The 16586-nt window shown below is 44.2% G+C and overlaps 1 protein-coding gene across 1 annotated transcript in view; it reads left to right on the forward strand.

Annotated features, from left to right (window-relative positions):
• Positions 1-8040: 8040 nt before the first annotated feature.
• Positions 8041-16586, forward strand: part of far1 (fatty acyl-CoA reductase 1) — a 42223-nt gene continuing 33677 nt past the window's right edge. The window contains exon 1 of the mRNA XM_088995778.1: positions 8041-8160. The gene's annotated coding sequence lies outside the window, so the exon portion shown is untranslated. The remainder of the gene's footprint in view (positions 8161-16586) is intronic.

Genomic DNA, 16586 nt, shown 5'->3' on the forward strand with positions numbered 1-16586 from the left:
AAGTGTATATACTCTCCCGATCGCACTTTACCGTCTCCGTCGGAGTATTTCAGAAAGACTACCCAACCGTCAGGTCTGCATTTTCCTATCTCCTCCTGTTGTGATTTTGGCATATGTGTCTCAGTCAAGACTGTTTGTTCCTGAGTATCTGTCTCGCCGTGTATTTTGGATCCAACCTCCCCGCTTTCCCTCGTCACTTGCGTCCTGCCCTCAAGCCTCAAGTGACGTTACAGACCACAGGAGGAGACATTTGGGAGCACTTGCTGCTCCCTCATCGTGTCTCCAGACGAGCACCAGCAAAACTAAAGGAACACTTCATCAAGTTGCATGGAGACGGACGGGGAATACAAGAACACAACACTTGCTGAATTCAAGGTGAAGAGAGCTCGATTCCATGAAAGGGCCGCTCTGCCTGCTCTTGGCTTTGTACCTGTTAGCACCTGGCGAGCCACACACCATTGGTGAAACACCAGCTGCGTTAAAGATGGTGAATGTGATACTCGGAAGGGAAATGATCCCAAATTCCACCGTCAGTGACAGAATAGAAGACACGACTAAAGACATCAAGTAGTCGCGGAACTGATTTGATGCCCGGCAAAATTCTCTTCAACTCGACGAAACCACAGATGTTGCTAATCTAAGCCAGTTTGCTGTTTTTGTGCGCAATGTCAAAGGCAAGATGATAAAAGAAGAGTTGTTATTTTGTAAGCCTGTTTCAATAACAACAAAGGCAGCAGATGTGAAGAAGAATCATTGAAATTCAGCATAGCCTGGTTATAGTCCAAGATGGCGCCCGAGTAGGCAGCCGTCAGCAAGTGCTCTCATGAGCCTTGCTTTCTTTTGTTGTTTTTGTCTTGTTTTGTGATTTCTTTTGTCACTTTATGTTGTTGTGCGTCGTGTGGAACGGATACGGATTGTTTTTCAGCATTTTTGACCACAACATTCATCAAGGAGGAGACTGTGCTGAGCGGTTGCGCCTTTTCGGCAGCATGAATATGCCAGTACTCTTTTTGAATGGGAGGAATGTCGATGCCATTCAACTGGCTTCGCTGGACACCAAAGGGGCCATTGTGCCTTTTTTTGCGCCTGTAATGGGCAGCATCTTCATAGCCCCGCTTTGTTCAGTGGAAGGTCGGTGCTGTTGGACAGTCTGCGGCTGGATGGATACATGGCTTGAGGAGCCCGCGATAAGAAGGAAGGACCGTCAGTGCAGAGCGCCGATGCGTATATGGAACTGTCGCGGCTTGGAATTGAAGCTGATTTATGTGGGACAGGAGATGTGAGACAATCTCTTTTCGTCAATGGATGCTACAGCTGCGTGTTTGCTTTCAACATTTAGCTTGTAGTCGACGTGCACATTCCACCATGATGTCCCTGATCCACTGGTGAAGAGACGCTTTGATCCTCTACTCTTTCATCTGAAACTGCTTTATGTAACAAAGAGGGTACAGAAAGTGCTTAAGAATGAATGTTTCTCTGTATTTTGTGTTGTCATGTTATTTGTTATTTCGTTTTTTTTTTTTTGTTCTTTTGACTTCAAGATGGCGCTGCGAGAGTGGCTGCCTTTCCAGCAGCTCCTAAGTTTTGCTTTTCTACTTTCATTTCTTTCATAACTTTGCTGCTGTGAAATGTAAATTTCTCCACTGCGAGACTAATAAAGGCAAATCCAATCCAATTCAACAGCTACACTTCAAAACAACAACGCTCTCAACGTTTTGGTGTCACCAAATGAACAAGTATCCATTTGTTGCCAAAAAAGAAAGCCCTGGGTTTTTGAATACCATTTGTGACAACATATCTCTGTGAGCAATCCTTTTCGACAATTTTATTTATTATAGTACCTATGCTTGTCTGTGACTGTAAAGTGTCCTTGAGAGTGTCATGATCTGGTTGCCGACCAACGGGGGGCGCTGTCGGCCCCGCCTGCACCTGCACAGGTGCTGGTCGTCCCGATCAGATTGGCGACCAACGGGTAGCGACGTCAGCCCTACCAGCAGCCTCGCAGGTGCTGGTCGTTATAATTACTGTCACTTAAAAGGACACCCGGCACGACCATCCGGTGCCGGTTCATTGTTTGTTTGCTGCATGCATTGTGTATGTGTTTGTTTAACCTTGGCAGACTTTTACTCTTGGTCTTCTTTTGCTACTTTGTATTTTTTCTATTCAGATGATTTTGATGTTTTACATTTTGTTCCTGCTGACCTTTATTTTAATACAATTTGTCAAACAACCTCCTGCCTGCTTCTTGGGATCCGCACCCGCCATCACCACCTCGCAAAACGTGACAGAGAGCTTTGAAAGGTGCTTAAAATTTCATGTATTATTATTACAAAGACAACAGAAATTGTTGGTTGTTTTTTTTTCCCTCCTCGACAGCCCTCCTTGATCGAGCGGTCGATTGCAATCGATGTAATTACAGGATAACATTTTACAACAATTCTAAACAATATGAGGAATGAACAATACATGTGTATCCGTAGAATCATGTACGATAATCAATGCCAGATGAAAGTCAGTCACTCGGACATTCACGTCAGAAAGAGGCGGCTGCTTGGCTCATGAAGGAAAATGGTACTTTTTGAAAAACCATGAAACTCTATCCGAAACATTGACATTGATTGATTGAACTGTGGCATATAACTGAGTGAGTAGATTTTCTTGCACAGCCCAAAAGAGCAACCTGTGAATGTCAGACGGATCCATCGGGGTCACTGACTCCTGAAGGGGTACTATCCTGCATGTTTGACACCATGTTTGTCGCCTTCCTCCAACACAGCTGATTCAAGATTCCAGGTTATCAGGCTTCTGCGGAGCTTGCCGACTAGGTTTTCATTTCCATGGCTAGAATGTGTTGCTTTTTATGTGATTTATTTTCAACTCTGCTATTTGATGCTCGGTATACTGACTGTTGGGATATGACCGTTACGTTTTTGAGTCTGCATCCCATGAGGAGAAATTAATTGTTCAGATGTTGGATGAAGGGATGACATTTTTATACGAGATGTGTGCAGTGAGGAGGAAACATGATAACACGTCAGACGTTTGTGGTCACTTGCTTTGTCACAGTGCATGAGAATGGTCACGTCGAAAGCACATTCCATTTTAAAATGTGTCGAGCGTGCAATGCTTCATGTGACAGGTTGAGTTATTTAGCTTCTCATAAGTCATCTTATTTTCAGCACTTCCAGCAAACACAAACAGCCTGATTAACCCTTTCAGGCACAAACACGAATATTTGGGCATGACATTCGAAGTTTAACACGGCATAAGATGCACTTCTTGCTTTGTCACTTGACACTGAAAGACTTTTAAAGTGTTCCTGGAAAGGCGTACAGTTCACTTTACACCTATATAATGACAATCAAAACTTGTTTAATAATCTGGCCGCCTGCCCTCGAATAGCACGCGGGCGCAGAGGACAAGTGGTAGATGACGTCACTGATCGCAACAAGGTATGCGAACAGAAATGAAAAACAACGCCATCTACTGGATATTATCTCAACGTCTCCAATGCATGCACCGGAAATGTAAAGTATACTACTAATAATAATAATACATCTCATTTATAAGCGCCTTTCCAAACTCTCAAGGACACTTTACAGTCACAGGATATTTTTTTCTGTGAGCAGCGGCAGCCACACGCGCAACATAAAATAATGATCATTACACAACAACGACAATAATAGTACGCCTGGAAACACAACATTTGTGGAAAAGATACATTAATATTTACGTTCATACTACTTCCACTCATTTTAGAAGTTTCACTGCTTACGTAAATAATACATCACAGTCTCTAAGTAGCTGTGTCGCTTCTGTCACGTTCCGGCGGTGACAGTGGCAGCTGACGAGCGGGAACGTTGGGGATAGGTGGTGGATCGCTAAGCAGGACAGAGGCGTTGGTGCAGGCAGTTGATTTATTAACAGAAAGCGCCGGTCCGAGATGACGCGGACCCGGTAAAAAGTTTGTAAAACAAAAAGAATGACAATGCTAGTGGGTGAGCGGTGGCAATCCGGCAAGCCGTAGGTCCCTTGTGGACAACCAGGCCTTCTGGCCCACCTGGTAAGCTGGCGCGCGACGGTGATCCGCAACCTTCTGGTTCCGGGCCGCCGTGCGCGATAGGGCTGCCCTGGTCTCCCTCCATACACGATGGGCCCGCCGAAGATGCTGTTGTATCGACGGGACCTCCACCTCCCCCCCTGTGGGGGAAAGAGCGGCGGCTGGTAGCCATATGACCGTCTTACCACGGGATGTGGGGAGGCCGGTGATGAAGTCCACTGATATATGGGACCAAGGGCGCGGGGGAACGGGTAGGGGGCGGAGCAGTCCTGCCGGGGGCTGATGGGAAGCCTTGCCACAGGCACACGACGGGCAGGCCTTAACGAAGTCTGCCACGTCGTCGCGGAGCCGCGGCCACCAGAATCGCTGGGAGACGAGGTGCTCGGTGCGGCTCACCCCTGGGTGACACGCCACCTTGGAGGTGTGCCCCCACTGCAGCACCACAGAGCGCAGCGACTGGGGTACGAACAGTTTGCCAGTGGGACAGTTATCGGGAGCCGGGGTACTTCTTAATGCCTCCAGGACCCTCCGTTCGACCTCCCACTGGAGCGCCGCCACGATCTGGCGGCCGGGCAGGATGGGTTCCACGAGGTCTTCCTGGCCTGCTGGCTCATGGATCCGCGAGAGGGCATTGGGCTTGGTGTTTTTGGTCCCTGGACAGTAAGTGAGGGTGAAGAAGAAGCGGGTTAAGAAGAGTGCCCACCGTGCCTGGCATGCGTTCATCCCCCTCCCCAAGTTCTTGTGGTCGGTAAGCACGGTGAACGGCTCTTTCGCCCCTTCGAGCCAGTGCCTCCATCCTGAAGAGCCAACATGACGGCGAGCAGCTCCCAATTGCCCACGTCGTAGTTGGCTTCTGCGGGGATGAGGCGGCGGGAGAAGAAGGCGCAGGGGTGGAGCTCCTGGTCGACTGAGGAGCGCTGGGAGAGTACCGCCCCAACTCCTGATTGCGAGGCGTCTACCTCCACAATGAATATGGCGTTGGGATCAGGGTGACGGAGAACTGAGGGGTGAGTGAACGGCCTTTTCAGCAGGCGGAACGCGGCGTCCGCTTCTTTCGTCCACCTAAACGGCTTCTTGGTGGAGGTGAGTTGGGTGAGAGGGAGGGCCTTCCGGCTGGAGTCGGATGGAGCGGCGGTAGAAATTGGCGAAGCCCAAGAAGCGTTGTAGCTGCTTGCGAGAGGTGGGCGTGGGCCACTCTACCACCGCTTCGGTCTTGGCGGGGTCAGCCCGGATCTGAGCGCTCCGTGGGCTCACGCCAAGGACGAATAGAAGCAGAAATGTACGGTCATGTGTTTTTATCTGTTACTTTCAGTCGCTTTTTGTTGTCGAGTACTATTGGAGTCGGACCCAATCGGGCAACGATCATTCAAGAAAGCATTCAAGGAGCAAAGTTGATGGATCTGAGGGTCCACTGGCAGATCGTGGGGGACACACCAAGCTGGAGAAGTTTGGGGATGAGGAGTTCTGGGATGATGGTATTGAATGCAGAGCTGTAGTCCACAAACAGGATCCTTGCGTAGGTTCCTGTGTTGTCAAGGTGGTCAAGGATGTGGTGCAGTCCGATGTTGACTGCATCCTCCACAGACCTGTTTGCCCGGTAGGCAAACTGAAGAGGATCTAGCAGAGGTACGGTGATGTTCTTTCGGTAGTTCAGCACGAGGCGTTCAAAGGACTTCATGACCACAGACGTCAGAGCGACAGGTCTATAGTCGTTCAATCCCGAGGGTGCTGGTTTTCTTTGGAACTGGGACGATAGTAGACTGTTTGAAGCAGGATGGGACTTCACACTGCTCCAGGGATCTGTTGAAGATTTGTGTGAAGACCGGAGCCAGCTGGTCAGCGCAGACTCTCAGGCAGGATGGGGTCCTGCAGCTTTCTTGATCTTCTGCTGCTTGAAGAGCCGTCTAACGTCAGTAAGATGCCAATGTTTCCTCAGGTTCCAATATGAGGTCTTTGATCCTCTCTACAAACCCTGTGGTGTTCTCTACATGATATTCTGTGTTACCAACCAACAGAGCTAAGATAGTTTTTAAATATTTGGCTACATTGTAGGTAGAGGAGTCAATGCTACATACACTGGGTCTGAGGGGGAACCCTTCTTTATGAATTTTTGGCAGGCCATAGATACATGGCGTGGCCTCTCCCGGGTATAATCTAAAATACATCTGTTTGTCTATATGTTTTCCTTTGTCTAACTTTTGGAGACAGTCTATCATTTATTTCTTGTATCTATTGGAAGGGTCCCTTTTTAGTTGCTCATCAGTGTTAGAATAACCGATTAACCTATTTATTTTGTCTTCATAATCCAATGTGTTTAGAATCACTGTGCATCTGCCCTTGTCTGCTGGCAAAATAGTAATATATTTGTCTTTTTGTAGAGTAGTTAACGCCTTTCTCTCTTCTAATGTTATGTTGGACGGAGGTGGATCGGCACTACTGAGAAGGGCTGATATTTTAATGCGTAGATCATCTGCCTCTGCATAGGAAAGTTTGTTATTTTTAATAGCCGATTCAGTAGCTGTGATGTAGTCTATTGTAGGTATTGTTTGAGGAGTTACTGAGAAATGTAAACCTTTGGTTAGTATAGCCTTTTCTGTCTCTGAGAGATCTCTGTCTGACAACTTCAAGGGTAAAAACAACTCCAGTATTAGTACACAATTAACTCTTTGACTGCCAGATATGTGCAAAAATGTGTGCACTCCAGTGCCAGGGCTTTTGTCATTGTCACTTGAATTCCAGGACCCACAGAATATTGAGTTTTAGGACTACATCAACATTCAATTCAGCATTACAAACCTTAGCCACTCTTCTTTCATCCAAAAAAAGTTAATTCCTAAATGATATGGGTCTGGAATTATATGAGCTCGAAATGAAGGTGGCTGTCCAAAATACAATGCAATATTAGTTTATATAGCGCGTTAACAACAGCTGAAGCTGGAACAAAGCGCTAACATGGCAAAAAGGGAAATGCTGCCCCCGTGTGGAAAAGAAAAACATTGCCAGAGGCCATGGCTTTATCGGCACCCAAGCATGAAAAAAACAAAACCCGAACAAATTCGGGAATGGCACTTTACCTCATTTTAATTCCCGAATACATTTGTGAATGTCAGTGAATGAGTTAATATGTATGTCCTAAATTACCAGGATGCTTCCCAACTTTTTGGAAGCACAGTAACGGAGTGCAGTATCGTTAGCTCTTAACACACTTTTTGACCTGTATTTTGTGCTGTTGCACCGGAAACATGGAGCTAATTGAAAATACAGAAGTGCACTTGAAGTAACTGTCAGTTTATTTTAATATAAAATATGTTATAAAAGAAGCAAAGATTGGATTGGATTTGCCTTTATTAGTCTCGCAGTGGAGAAATTGACATTTCACAACAGCAAAGTTATTGGATTGGATTTGCCTTTATTAGTCTCACAGTGGAGAACTTTACATTTCACAGCAGCAAAGTGATGATATTGTTTTAATGACTGAAAACAATGGAACAATGGTCCGTTTATGTTCATCCATATAGAAGGCGATGTGCTACATGTCGCTGTCCATTTTTTTTTCAAACGTTTAACTTTTAATCGTGTTGACCGGTTTTGGGATCCCATTTCAAACATGTCTTCATTGTGTGTTCCTTGTTTTGGTCTTGGCCTACCACACAGATTGATTGCCTTGACTGGCGTCTAACAGAAACGTTCAACAAAGCGTTGCTTTCGCATTTTTCATTCGTTCATCCATCTTCTGGGCCGTCTTATCCTCACACTTTCAAATTGTATTTCAGCAAAAGCGCTCTCTGTCTGTGTGATGGCAAATTCTTGTCGTTTGTGGTACAGTCAGTCAAGCGAATGTCGTTTTCGCACTTGTGCATTGAAACAAATGTTAGTTATTCGTTTGCAAGACGGAGACTTCCTTTTAGTCGTTTTTCTGTTGTGGAGCCCGCCGTTCCTATGACGTCGTGACGTCACCCTATCCGCCCCACGACCAACTTCCTCGCGAGTGAGCGAGCGACCACTGCTTCATTTCGCCATCCCGACCGATTGCTTCCCTCCTTTCGGGGCAGTGTGCTACAGGCTAACAAGTTCGCTAGCCCGCAAATTTCAACACCCGGGTACGTACAACCGCGCCATTGTTCCGCTCTGCGTGCTATTCTCCCGAGCAACTGGATTGCTCCTTTTTCACCGCTGCTTATCTCTGCGCCAACTTGTGCGCCCGGAGTCTCGAGATGCCGAAAAAACGCAAACGTTGTCTTTTTTTTGCGACCAGCCGAGATCGCTTCCCTTGTCTACCGCACGGACGTAACGTCGCCCGCAAGCTCCTGTTAGTCACTTTTCGTAGCCGCCGGTCTCGTGTTAAACAGTAATTTGAATCTTCTCGATGGCGGCCAGCTGTTGAACTTTCTCCTGCGCAGCGGCTCAGGCGAAGTCACCAAATACACGACGCGTTTGTGACAAGCGCGTTGATCTTTGGCTTTTAGTGGAATTGTAGTCTCATCTGGTCGCTGTGAGAAACGTCTGCTGGAAAAGTGGAACTCCACGAGCTTCATTCGTGGTGTGTTCGTGATGCAAGGCACCAGTGAGGGATAGGCGTGCTTCGGTTTTTACCAAGAGGGATCGTTCTGAACGAAGCAAATGTCCGTTTTGGTGGCTTGAGAATGGCATGTGTCCTGAAGACATGGCATTCTCATGGTTTTATCAAACTAAATGATCGTTCTCGTTCAATTTCTCCGTTGTGGGACAAATAAAGGGTTTCCCGCCCCCACCCCCTCATTTTTTTATTGGCATAAGTCGTCCACAAAAACGTGCTTGTTTGGGCTGAAAACATAATGTCCGTGAAAATGTGTTCATTAAACCTGAACAGTTAATCTGGTGCTGTCAAACTCATTCTTTTTGTATCGCTGCCACATGATTGGACACGATTCGGAACCTAAAAAAAGAGACATTGGAAACAAAAAAAAGTGCTTGAACCTCTCAATGTTAAGAAAGGTGAAGGCGATATATTTTGGTATTTAGCAAAAACATGCAGTGGACACACGATTTTTCAACGGAATTTATACTGTTTATGGATGTTGTCAAAGAGCACATGAAGACAGCTGGCGTGAGAGAAGAGGATGCACAAAACCGGGTTAGATGGAGGTCACTGATGAATGGAAATGCAGAAAGGAAAAGAAGAAGACTGCCTGTAATTTTCAGCAAAGGCCACTTTCATCTCTGTATACTGCAAAAAAAAGACAACATAATATGGATACAAACCGACTATATTTTCCAGTGTGTAAGGCGCACCCCAACTTTTTCCACATTCAAGGCGCACCAGACTAAAAGGTAAACCTTCAATGAATGAATAAAGTTTTCCAAATACATAAAAGTTTTCCAAATATAAGATGAGAAGGTTTCTTCAGCCGTCATCTGTACAAAAGTGAAGGTTTCGGACGTTTCGCCTCCTATCCAAGAGGCTTCGTCAGCGAACTAAAGTCTTTAGTTCGCTGACGAAGCCTCTTGGATAGGAGGCGAAACGTCCGAAACCTTCACTTTTGTACAGATGACGGCTGAAGAAACCTTCTCATCGATGGACCACTCCTGTACGACTGAGAGCTTACACAGACGTATTCCAAATATAAGGTACACCACATTGTAAGGCGCTACAATGGAGGCCGAGGTGACACACTACTTCTTCTGCAGGGGGAAATGGAGTCGTGGCTGCTGATAGTAGTTGCGAGACCTGGTGTGGCTTAACTCATTCACTGCCATTCAGAATCAGAAAACCTTTCATTGTCCCACAATGGGGACATTTGCAGTCTACCGCAGGAATTTGAAAGGGGATGGGGTGGTTGGCGGTGAAAGGATAGAAAACCAAGATATTCTAAGCATAGTAAGAATGTCAGCAGACTGAGATGTATACTGTAAATGTGCAAAACGCTTTCATAAAAAACAGTACGTAGTGCAAGTATCAAGAAAAGGTAGATTGACATATGCAGCTGCATTGCATCAACACATATTTACAGTACAAGAGTCCAGTTTTTTCCCCCCACTTGATTATTGAGAATTGAGAAGCCTGACAGCAGTCGTTAGGAACGAGCGGCGGTACCTCTCCTTCTTGCAGCGCGGGTGTAACAGTCTCTGGCTGAAGGATCTCCCCAGTGCTGTCAGGGTGGGCAGGAAGGAATGGGAGGGGCTGTCCATCATAGCTTTTAGTTTAGCAAGCGTCCGTCTGTTGCCCACCTCCTTTCGAGAGTCCAGCGAGCAGCCCAGGACAGAACTGGCCCTCTTGACAAGGCGCTCCAGTCTTTTCCTGTCCCGGGTGGTCATGCTGTCTGACCAGCAGACAATTCCATAGTCTTCTTCTTTTCCTTTCGGCTTTTCCCTTCAAGGGGTCGCCACAGCGAATCAGTGTCCTCCATCTTCAGAGGTTTGAGCCACAATTTCATAGTGGATGGCTGAATTTATTCCCAAATTTTTTGAAATTTTGACATAGATATGACATAGAGTGCCATTCCCAAATTTGTTTGCGTTTTGATTATTCCTGCTGGGGTGCTGATAAAATGCTGGCCAGACCTCTGGCAATGTTTTTCCCTTCCACAAGGGGCAGCATTTTAATTTTTTCCCCCATGTTTGCACTTTGTTCCAGCTTCAGCTCTTATAGCACTATATAAACCAATATGTATGTATTTGGTTTGTATTTTGTACAGACGCCCTAATTTCAAGCTCATATAACTCCAGACTCATGTACTTTAGGAATAAACTCATTTTCTTCTGATGAAAGAAGAGAGGTTTCTCATGCTACATTGAATGTTTATGTAGTCCTAAAACGCAATATTCTGAGGGTCCTGGAATTTCAATGACAATGACAAAAACCCTGGCACTGGAGTGGCCACATTTTTGCACGTCTGGCAATGAATGAGTTAATAGATATGATGCACACATATGATGCGCACCTGTGTCTCAGCACCTGTGTCTCAGGCGCAGCCTCATCTTTGAAAGAAAATCAAGGCTTTTGAGTGTGCTTTATAGACAGGGAAATACGGTACATCAAAGCAACATTTTCTGACAGGTGAAAATAAAACAATATAAAAATGCAAAACACGAAAGAAAAAAAATATGGCTGGGCAGGCAACTTTTCAGATGTGTCTGCCCTGGTTATCATGTTTTGCTACTCGATATTGGATTGGTTGTAGGAACTAAAGAGGAATAAAGTTGATGCGCCATCCAATGAAACTATGGGAAAGAGTAGTTGAAGCAAGACTAAGAGCAGACGTGAACATTTGTGAGCAGAAGTATGGCTTCATGGCAAAAAAAAAAGAGTACGGCAGATGCAGTGTTTGCTTTCAGAATGCTGATAGAGAAGTACAGAGAAGGTCAGAAGGAATTGCATTGTGTCTTTGTAGATCTGGAGAAAGCGTACGACAGGGTGCCCAGAGAAGAGCTGTGGTATTGCGTGAGGAAGTCTGGAGTGACGGAAAAGTATGTCAGAGCGGTGCAAGACATGCATCGTGACTGTAAGACAGTTGTGAGGTGTGCTGTCGGTATGACTGAGGAATTCAAGGTGGAGATGTGTATCCACTCTGAGCCCCTTCTTATTCGCTACGGTGATGGACAGGCTGACAGACGATGTTAGACAAGAATCTCCTTGAACCATGATGCTTGCAGATGACATTGTGATCTGTAGCGAGAACGGGGAACAGGTGGCGGAGAAACGAGAGATGTGGAGGTATGCCCTGGAAAGGAGAGGAATGAAGATCAGTCGCCGCAAGACGGAATACATGTGCAAACATCATGGTTAGTTAGCGGACACCAGGGCAGACAAATCTGAAAAGTTGCCTGCCCGGCCATAAAGTTGTCTGCCCCATTTTTCACAACTTGAAACACAATAAGACGACTAATCGCCAAGAAAACCCATTGTTGCAGAGTATTAAGGATTTTTTTTTAAGGATGTACCTGTCACAAATGCTCCCTTGCTTAATTTACAGTAAATATCCCTTGATGATTTTCCAGTTGTCGTTTGTCCATACGCTGGTTCGTCATGTTGCACAATGCAATGTTTGCGTTGTGTCGTCTGCTACAAGCCACATGAACTTCTCTTTCCACGATGCTTTTGGATTGGATTGGATATGCCTTTATTAGTCTCACAGTGGAGAAATTTACATTTCACAGCAGCAAAGTGATGAAAGGAATGAAAGTAGAAAAACGAAATTCATGAGCTGCTGGAAAGGCAGCCACTCTTGCGGCGCCGTCTTGAAGTCAAGACGCTTGAAGTTTTAATAATAATGATACATTAATTGCTAAGCGCCTTTCAAAACTCTCAAGGACACTTTACAGTCACGGGATAATGTACGTTTACGTTTTGTAGTGTCATAAACTTTGTTAGCTTCTTTTGAATCTTTCTTCTGGAGCTGAAGCATCTACTTTGGAAAACAATATGCAAATGCACAACCTGAAAACGCTCGGGAAAGTCCGGAAGCACGAAGCAGGCTTCTGATTGGCTGCTATGCCGAGTATGCAAATTGCCAAACGAACCGAAATTCAAAAATTTCCAAACCGAAATAAGATTTCGAAATCAGAATAATGTATTCTGATTTCACTGTGAGACTAATAAAGGCATATCCAATCCAATCCAAAATCTTCCTTCAAATGTTTGCTTTATTGAATAAAAAGAATAATCATAATAAATTATATATTTTTTTTTTCTTGAAGACGTTGTCGGCCACCCGGGCGGAGACGTTTTGTAAGTTTTACGCCCGACGTAAAAGTTGCACGCCCCGGGCGTCCTGGCAGATGTTATTTCAGACACTGCCTTGTGGCAATACTGAATGTCAATAGGCAAATTGTCATGGGCTTGTGCTCATCGTGTGATATTCACATACTCACTTTATGTCAATGTGCCATTGCACTGTGGTTGCTTTTGTTGAATCTTGAATCAACTCTTGTTCTCTTCTGACTTTTCGTTCTGACTGATTAAAAAAAAAGCTCATTTGTCTGTGCATAACCACACTAAAAAGAAACTTGAGCCTTCTCGTTTTCATCTAAGCGTAGCAATGTGCCTATGAGACCAACACTTTCCCATATCTGTCACGCATGGCGTTGTACCGAGATAGCTTAATAAACAATCTAAAGTGATGAATTATTGATTGTGTGAAGGTCACATGAAAGATCAGCTTGCTGCCTGTCTGTCTAACTGTCAGCAGCATTAGCTCTAGAATAAAGCCCCCATTAAAGGTCACAGTGGTTCAGACCTACGATTACCCTGCTTTCTATGACATGTCTGCCTTTTTTTAGCCTGAACACTAGCCAGACATGACTAGGTCTTCAAAGGCCAACTTTCTGATCCCAACAGACCGTTTCAGCACAAGTATGTCTTGTTTGTGCTGGAAAAAGAAGGATGTACAGATATACACATGTTGGTGTCATTTAACTCACGTCTACAGCATTTCTTTACAGATTGCACAAATAATGTAGTGGGCAAACGGCAATTTATATGCCAATTTTTTTTTAATGCAATTTACCTCAAGAAAATATGGTATCATTCAGAAAACGTTTGTCAGCCCATTTTCCAATCTCCAGGTTGGAGGTGAATTGGTGAAATTAACATTCAATGTATTCATAGACCTCATTTCAACACTTCCTTGGCTTCTGTATCGGACCTGCCAAAGTCACAGTTACTACAGTGAGACCTCAACTTACGATCTTAATTGGTTCCCAGACAAAGTGTGTATCTCAAAAACAAAATTCCCATAGGAAACCATTAAAATAGGACTAATCCGTTTCCTGGTTTTCATACAATATAGTTTTTCACTAAATAAGCCTTAAAACTACACACAACGTACCTTATTCTATGTATAATACATGTGTTATTGTATTGTAATGAAAGAAATACACTGCATTGTATCATAAAGTCACTTTATTTGCATTTGTGATGGTCATTGATGGAATGGCGTTGGAGGTTGAAGGTCAAAGGGAATTGCTGTTTGGAAATAGAGTCACATTACACGAGGACTGTAATTAAAGAAATAAACTGTGCTGTAAAATAAAGTTTTAGTTACCTTTTTAATGGTCGTTGATGGCTTATGGAAGGAGTGTCACCTTCCATAAGGACTGTTGGTAACTTAACCTCTGGTGCTGTTCGGTCGTGTGCTTCCGCCGAAGATCACTCCGCCAGCCGTGGTGGGTGTGTGTTATGAAAATAGTGCTTATTATAAGGTTTAATTTTCAGAAATTTAAAGTTTGTAAGACGAAAAGTTTGTAAGATAAGGTGTTTGTAAGTTGAGGTCTCACTGTATTTGCTTTACGACAACTCTTGAGTTGTCACAGAAATGTTAATGACACCCACAATGGACAGAGAGGAGTCTGCCTAGTCAAAGATAAGCTCTGCGATTGTGACTTTAATCAATAGAAAGTCCTGCTTTATTTTGAGCGCAATGAATGCAATGATGATTGTAATGTTGTGTTTGGTTGGCTGCAATAGTTCTCCTTCCTGCACCGCTCTCTTGTCTATGCTCTCACTCATGTGCAAAATGAACAGAAACATTCCTTCCCCCTTTTTTCAGAGCTGCCAAAATTTGCTGTTGCAATCACAATGATTTACACAGATCCATTATGAAGAGTGACTTACTCGGTACACTGCGATGTACCTTCAAATCCCACCTCCAAACCCATCTATTTCAAATTGCATTCACAGTTTAGTTTCATCAGCTATTTTATTATGTATAATTGTATTTATGCTTTTGTTGTTTTGATGTTTATTGTTCCATTGTTCTCTTTGATTGTAAAGTGCCCTTTGTGCTTTAAAATGGGCTTGTAAATTGAAGTTAGAATCATCATCATCATCATAATATCAATTAAAAGGTTTCTTCAGCCGTCATCTGTACTTCTTTGAATGGAAGGGTCCCTTTTTACCGTATTTTTTGGATTATAAGTGGCAGTTTTTTCATAGTTTGGTCGGGGGTGCGACTTATAAATCGGAGCGACTTATACAGTAAAGTCTCGTTATATCGATATCGGTTATATCGATAGTACCTCTTATTACGATACTATTTTCATTTCCCTTGCACATTTCTAGTCTTTATGTATAATTAGTACCGTTTAGTACGATACCCGGTTATTACGATAATCCGGTTATTACGGTGCTCCTTTTCATCCCCCGCCGGCCATTTTTGTTGTTTATATCGATATATCCGTCGCGCCATTGGTCAACTTGGTCACGTGTCTTGTTACGTTAGCCGCCATCGGTCGCGCCATTGGTCGACTTGGTCACATGAGCCGCCATCGGTCGCGCTATTGGTCGACTTGGCCGTGTGACTTTGTCACGTGACTCGTCATCGGTCGCGCCATTGGTCAACTTGGTCACGTGTCTTGGTTACGTGTCACGCCATCAGTCGCCCCATTGGTCGACTTGGTCAGGTGACTTGGTTACGTGAGCAGCACCCGTGTAGCAGAGCCATTTTCATTTTCAGACGCTAGCTCGTGTGTAGCAGACGAGATTGACGTGTTTGTGTTAAAAGGTAAAAATGGGAAGCAGAAGAAGATTGATGACTTTTTAAAATTGTATCCATAATACAGTAAGATGTAAGCGTTGCAGTTTCCCTGTTGTGTTATGTACATGCCCACTGTACTGTATATGAATGCAATCGTTTTTTGCAACAATGTTTCTTGTTTTGTCTGCTGAAGCGCGATGATTTTGAAAATTATTAACATTCCATACTGTGTATTAAAGGACAGCCGATGTCACTTTTTATTCAAATGCAAATAAAAATGACTTCACGCCAAGACGTCTTGCATTGCTTGTGAATCCAAACAATGGCTTCAGATTCGGATAATATGCTTTCTTGTTACACATCCAGTTATGAATATGTTTCAAATACACTGTAGTTCTGAAGATTAAAGCATACATGAAATGTATGTGAAATGTAAATTTCTCCACTGCGAGACTAATAAAGGCAAATCCAATCCAATACATGTTTACAATCATTAAAGAATTATATGTGCCATTTTGAGGCAACATTGGGGGAACATTTCTCACCCAAAAAAAAAGGGAGCTAATGGCCAGCTCCGTTTCTTATATGGCGCTTGGCTGCCCTCTTTTGGCGGCTTTTGTTTAATGCAGTTCGGCGCAGGATCGGATATATCGATAGTCCCGGTTATATCGATATTTTTTCGGACTCCCTTGAATATCGATATAACGAGACTTTACTCTATATGCTTTTTTTTATTACTGTATATCATTTCACATGTTATTTTCACATTAAACCGCAAGAGCGCGCTCTAGGCCTGTGCTGATATTGTGGTGTTGAAACATCTGTGAGCCGTCAAAACCTGTGAGCGCAGAGATAGTAGCCTACACATTGCTATAACAGCTGTTACAGGGAAATCTGTCGTCCCTGCGGTCGCGGTTTCTGGAGGCTCAGATTTTTCTGTAACACCTGTTATTTATAAACACAACTGAGAAGGGCTGAATAAAAATGGCACCGAAAAGAAAGTCATATTCTGCAGCTTACAAGCTGCAGATAGTGAAATATGCAGCCGAAAACGGCAATCGAGCAGCAGAAAG

The sequence above is a fragment of the Hippocampus bargibanti genome, linkage group LG05 (genome assembly GCF_051943395.1).
Source record: "Hippocampus bargibanti isolate YZ-2025 linkage group LG05, ASM5194339v1, whole genome shotgun sequence".
Classification (NCBI taxonomy): domain Eukaryota; kingdom Metazoa; phylum Chordata; class Actinopteri; order Syngnathiformes; family Syngnathidae; genus Hippocampus; species Hippocampus bargibanti.